The sequence below is a fragment of the Osmerus eperlanus genome, chromosome 14, assembly GCF_963692335.1.
Source record: "Osmerus eperlanus chromosome 14, fOsmEpe2.1, whole genome shotgun sequence".
NCBI lineage: Eukaryota > Metazoa > Chordata > Actinopteri > Osmeriformes > Osmeridae > Osmerus > Osmerus eperlanus.
Window position 1 is genome coordinate 2,347,963 of NC_085031.1, and position 6,693 is coordinate 2,354,655.

At 37.9% G+C, this 6,693-nt stretch overlaps 1 long non-coding RNA gene across 1 annotated transcript; it reads left to right on the forward strand.

The window, feature by feature from the left end:
- Positions 1 to 373: 373 nt before the first annotated feature.
- On the forward strand, positions 374 to 4,375 carry LOC134033766 (uncharacterized). The gene is made up of 5 exons (XR_009932162.1): positions 374 to 720; positions 1,297 to 1,366; positions 2,036 to 2,103; positions 2,772 to 2,839; positions 3,805 to 4,375. It is a non-coding gene; the product is annotated as an uncharacterized LOC134033766 (long non-coding RNA).
- The last annotated feature ends 2,318 nt before the right edge of the window (positions 4,376 to 6,693 follow it).

Below are 6,693 nucleotides of genomic sequence, written 5' to 3' on the forward strand. Positions count from 1 at the left end.
TAGGATTTGTAACGCAAATAGGCCTAATGTCAGTTTTCTGGTCATTTCCACAAAATTATGCATAAAGTAACTCTGCGATTGGGGCCACTATAAAATGCATTCTGAGTAAAACCTTTCACTTTGGCACCAACCTTTTAGTCCAGCATATGATCTGGACAAGTCATGGGATAAAGCCCCAGTTTATAAAAAAGTAACTTATTTGTTGCACAAATTTACCCTGTAACCAACACAGAAATGTATGATATGACTTGTGCTTGGTTTGGAAAGATGTACATTTTTTCGAACATATAGGGGTACAAATGCAATAAGAAAGATGTCAGTGTGTGACCCATGGTGTGACCAAATTTATGTTGGGGGATGGTATGACTACTGCCTCAGGGCTGTCAAGGAATTTCCTAGGAGATTAGAAACAGTAAGTCTATTGTTATTAATGCTAGTAAACAGAAAACTCTGTGAAATCAACAATGAACTGTCCAATATAATAATTGGACAGTAAATTGGACAGTAAAAATATTTATCTCGGAGACAACATTGAATGTTGATTTTTGAATGAGGAAGGTTCACACATGCGCAGTGGTTGTAGCAGTAGCACTTTGCTTCTCCCAACTGTCACTGCCGCACATGGCGCGAAAACCGGAGAAGAATGGAGGTTTCAGCTGCTCCAGAAGTTATAGGATTCAGGAATTATACTGACTGAAGAAGAGACAAAGAGATTCAGAGGTAACGTTAATGTTAAGCTGATATAGTGCGTTATATGTTTTTCACAACCTTTTTTTGTCAAAACGGAATGGACTTTTACCAAACTGAAGGCAAATTGCTAGCTGACGTTAGCATTAGCTATTTAGAGTGACTATTAGCTAGCTCAGGGGTTATAGAGCTCAGCTAGCGTTAGCTATCTAATGTCAGTTAATTAAATCTGCCATTTGCAATCCTAAAATTCGGTTAACGTTATGACCTGCATGACTAATGTGTGGCTTTGTAGACCATCTCTACTATAACGTTATGTTGATTTTATTTTTTTCCTCTTACCTCAGTATAATGTTAGCTGCTAGCTAGCTAGGTCGGTAGGAAATATTTTATGAAAAACGAAGGCACTTGTTCAATGTTAGTGTTGTACATAGTTGATAAAAGCATGTTAATTCATTAGATAATTAATTGTGAAGCTGGCAAAGTGCCGCTGTACAGAGAACTGTCTAAATAGGGGTGTTTTGTTGAGTAATGTTGAGTTAGGGGAATTGTGTAGGCTAACTTAAGTTTGGTTAAGTGAAGCCCTCGTGTGTTTTTCTGTTGCTGCAGATTTACATTTTCTCACACTCTACATTGTCACCTGGAGTCAGCTCTGTAACCGTGGCCCCAAGTTTTTGTGGTGAGTATTACATGAAATTGCAATTGCCATTATTGTTGTGTGGACTGTTTATGTCAAGACCGTTGATGGAGGTTCTTTCTGTCACAGACATTCACTTGCATGTATTTCAAAACACAAAACCTAAGGCGATGAAAAACAATCTGATCTCGGTAATCATTAGTTTTAGCAACGTTTTAACATGGGAGTGAACTAGTGTTGCACAGTAAACCTGTACTAAAAAGAGACACTTACATTGCTTCAGTGTTCCTGTGCATACATGGGAGACTCTGACAGAACGCTATCTCTGTAGCATTCCATCCAGTCCAGAACCCGGGGTCCTGAAGTCTCGACTTTTACGATACTCAAACGATGCGATGTTAATATACCTCTCTGATCTAACGAGTCTGACTAGCTGTCGTGACCTCTCAGGTGGGATTTGGCTACGATGGAGAGATGGTTGTTCTGCTAAGTTCTCCTGTCTCTGCACAGGAACTGCAGTGATCGTTAAGGAGCCTAATGACGAATCATGGTCAGAATTATGTTGTCCCATGCTACACCCCTTCACCAAGTTTCATACAAATCGGGCTGGTAGTTTTTGCTTAATCCTGTTCACACACAAACAAACCGACATTCAAACACTCACACGGGAGAAATTGCTTGCATGATACTTGTGTTTTTCTGTTGCTGCAGATTTACATTTTCTCACACTACATTGTCACCTGGAGTCAGCTCTGTAACCGTGGGCCCAAGTTTTTGTGGTGAGTACTACATGAAATTGCAATTGCCATTATTGTTGTGTGGACGGTTTATGTCAAGACCGTTGATGGAGGTTCTTTCTGTCACAGACATTCACTTGCATGTATTTCAAAACACAAAACCTAAGGCGATGAAAAACAATCTGATCTCGGTAATCATGAGTTTTAGCAACGTTTTAACATGGGAGTGAACTAGTGTTGCACAGTAAACCTGTACTAAAAAGAGACACTTACATTGCTTCAGTGTTCCTGTGCATACATAGGAGACTCTGACAGAACGCCATCTCTGTAGGATTCCATCCAGTCCAGACCCGGGGTCCTGAAGTCTCGACTTTTACGATACTCAAACGATGCGATGTTAATATACCTCTCTGATCTAACGAGTCTGACTAGCTGTCGTGACCTCTCAGGTGGGATTTGGCTACGATGGAGAGATGGTTGTTCTGCTAAGTTCTCCTGTCTCTGCACAGGAACTGCAGTGATCGTTAAGGAGCCTAATGACGAATCATGGTCAGAATTATGTTGTCCCATGCTACACCCCTTCACCAAGTTTCATACAAATCGGGCTGGTAGTTTTTGCTTAATCCTGTTCACACACAAACAAACCGACATTCAAACACTCACACGGGAGAAATTGCTTGCATGATACTTGTGTTTTTCTGTTGCTGCAGATTTACATTTTCTCACACTACATTGTCACCTGGAGTCAGCTCTGTAACCGTGGGCCCAAGTTTTTGTGGTGAGTACTACATGAAATTGCAATTGCCATTATTGTTGTGTGGACTGTTTATGTCAAGACCGTTGATGGAGGTTCTTTCTGTCACAGACATTCACTTGCATGTATTTCAAAACACAAAACCTACGGCGATGAAAAACAATCTGATCTCGGTAATCATGAGTTTTAGCAACGTTTTAACATGGGAGTGAACTAGTGTTGCACAGTAAACCTGTACTAAAAAGAGACACTTACATTGCTTCAGTGTTCCTGTGCATACATAGGAGACTCTGACAGAACGCCATCTCTGTAGGATTCCATCCAGTCCAGACCCGGGGTCCTGAAGTCTCGACTTTTACGATACTCAAACGATGCGATGTTAATATACCTCTCTGATCTAACGAGTCTGGCTAACTGTCGTGACCTCTCAGGTGGGCTATGGCTGCGATGGAGAGGTGGAGAGATGGTTGTTCTGCTCAGTTCTCCTGTCTCTGCACAGGAACTGCAGCTCTTTTGCACTGATCGTTAAGGAGCCTAATGACGAATCATGGTCAGAATTATGTTGTCCCATGCTACACCCCTTCACCAAGTTTCATACAAATCGGGCTGGTAGTTTTTCGTAATCCTGTTCACACACATACAGACCGACATTCAAACACAGAAGGAAGACTGCCAATGGAAACTAGCCTTTTGGATATAATTGGGTGCATTTACATTTTAATGTTCATGAATGTACACTGTCCCTCTTGATCAAATAAATTGAATTGAAAAAATTGAAGAGAAAACATTACCTTTCATCCTGCAGCGGCTTTGCCTGGGTCGGAGGTCATAAACAGTGGGGCATCGGATCTATTTACGTTTTTTTTTAAACTATTTTCGGATATGGTTTGTCCTTAATGGAAGGTAGAAATTATTAACCGGTTGTTTTCAAGCCAAGTGAAAAGATGCTGAACATATCATTAAAGAATTGTATCTTTTCTTTTGACCAGGAAATGGCTGAGACCGATTTCCTCAGTGCCATGGAGAGAACGACAGTGGGGATCTATGTTGTGAAAGACACTGCCAGCAGTGAACCCTCTGATGTCAGGATAGTCCTCGAAGGTGTGATGGTGCTTCAAGATCTTGAGAATGTAGCACTTGCTTCTGCAATGTTGTTTGGGCTCTTATGCCTTGAACATGCAGCACCCTACAAAGCTCCGCTACACCTTTGAGGCATTTCAAAAGATCATCATGGAGCCTCAGCATCAGACACTTAATAATATGAGCCTGTCAGCTGCAAAAACAGAACTTTTAGTGACACTAACTGACCATGCACAGTTGCCCTATATAACGTTGCAGCCCGGTTCACAGCAATCTTGCTCAATGCTGGACCAATTTTCATGAATTAACCACTAGATAGCCTAAATTTATATTGATTGGCTGTAAATGTAGCTGTTTTTTAAGTATGCTTGTTTTTCCACTGTCCAATTAACATTTTTATATCTATAATTTCTTTAAATTGACTGATTAATACTGTAAATGTGCTGACATTCCTTTTTGATTAAAAGTACATATTCAGTATTTATACATTGTTGTAGTTTTTTTTTTGTTGGCACAACCACAATTCTACAGGGAATCACTGTTGGTACACAGGGCATTTTCATAAATTAACTACTAGAAAGCCTACATTTACATTGATTGGCCGTAAATGTAGCTATCTTTATGTACTAAGCTTGTTTTTCCACTGTCCAATGAACATTTTTATATCTATAAATTCTTTAAATTGACTGAGTAATACCGTAAATTTACAGACATTTGTCTTGGGGTTTATGTATTTCTTGCGTTTTTATACATTTCTTCTTAGTCATTATACAAAAAAAAAAAAAAAATCATAAGAAATTACTGTAAATAGACAGGAATGTTTCATTTAGCAACAAACAAATGCCCTAAAATTACGGAGATTAACCTTAAAGTTAGTTGTTTTTAAATGTATTTTAACATAGTATTTTTGTTTTTCTGCGGTTTAATTAACATTTAAGAACAGTACTAAACTGTAATTTAATTCATTTTGGCTGTAGACCATGCACTGTATTTTTACAGCTTATTACATGTAATTTTGTGGTATGATTATTTACTGTAATTTTACAGAATCGGTCTGGAAACTTTGCTGCCAGTGCTTTCTCTGTTTTTTTACGTGATTTTTTTTTACAGTGCAGTACAAGAATGAAAGTCTCAAAACTCTGGAAGTAATGGCTGAATCTTGTCAGTATTATGGATTAGGTGATTTACAGTTGATTTGAGTCAGTGAGGCCTGTTTTAGGCTGAAATCGAAGTCAAAGTCATGTAATGTGAACAAGTACAATGCCAAACATTGTAAATGCATTGAAAACGCTATTCAGGAGCTGAAAAGCACTTTAAAGCAATAAAAGAATGAAAGTCTTAAAACTCTGAAGCTACTGGCTAAATCTTTTCAGTAGTATGGATTAGGTGATTTACAGTTGATTCGTTTTTTAGGCTGAAATCGAAGTCAAAGTCATGTAATGTGAGCTAGTACAATGCCAAACATTGTAAATGCATTGAAAACGCTATTCAGGAGCTGAAAAGCACTTTAAAGCAATAAAAGAATGACAGTCTCAAAACTCGGAATCTAATGGCTAAATCTTGTCAGTAGTATGGATTAGATGATTTACAGTTGATTTGAGTCAGTGTGGCCTGCTTTAGGCTGAGATCTAAGTCAAAGTCATGTAATGTGACCTGGTACAATGCCAAACATTGTAAATGCATTGAAAACGCTATTCAGGAGCTGAAAAGCACTTTAAAGCAATAAAAGAATGAAAGTCTCAAAACTCTGGAAGTAATGGCTGAATCTTGTCAGTAGTATGGATTAGGTGATTTACAGTTTATTTGTTTTTTAGGCTGAAATCTTAGTCAAAGTCATGTAATGTGAACTAGTAGAATGCCAAACATTGTAAATTCATTGAAAACGATAGAAAGAATAAAAGTCTCAAAACTCTGAATCTAATGGCTAAATATTGTCAGTATTATGGATTAGGTGATTTACAGTTGATTTGTTTTTTAGGCTGAAATCGAAGTCAAAGTCATGTAATGTAAACTAGTACAATGCCAAACATTGTAAATGCATTGAAAACGCTATTCAGGAGCTGAAAAGCACTTTAAAGCAATAAAAGAATGAAAGTCTCAAAACTCTGGAAGTAATGGCTGAATCTTGTCAGTATTATGGATTAGGTTATTTACAGTTGATTTGAGTCAGTGAGGCCTGTTTTAGGCTGAAATCGAAGTCAAAGTCATGTAATGTGAACTAGTAGAATGCCAAACATTGTAAATGCATTGAAAACGCTATTCAGGAGCTGAAAAGCACTTTAAAGCAATAAAAGAATGAAAGTCTCAAAACTCTGAATCTACTGGCTAAATCTTGTCAGTAGTGTGGATTAGGTGATTTACAGTTGATTTGAGTCAGTGTGGACTTTTTTTTTAGGTTGAAATCGAAGTCAAAGTCATGTAATGTGAACTAGTACAATGCCAAACATTGTAAATTCATTGAAAACGCTATTCAGGAGCTGAAAAGCACTTTAAAGCAGTAAAAGAATGAAAGTCTCAAAACTCTGGAAGTAATGGCTGAATCTTGTCAGTATTATGGATTAGGTGATTTACAGTTGATTTGAGTCAGTGACGCCTGTTTTAGGCTGAAATCGAAGTCAAAGTCATGTAATGTGAACAAGTACAATGCCAAACATTGTAAATGCATTGAAAACGCTATTCAGGAGCTGAAAAGCACTTTAAAGCAATAAAAGAATGAAAGTCTTAAAACTCTGAATCTACTGGCTAAATCTTTTCAGTAGTATGGATTAGGTGATTTACAGTTGATTCGTTTTTTAGGC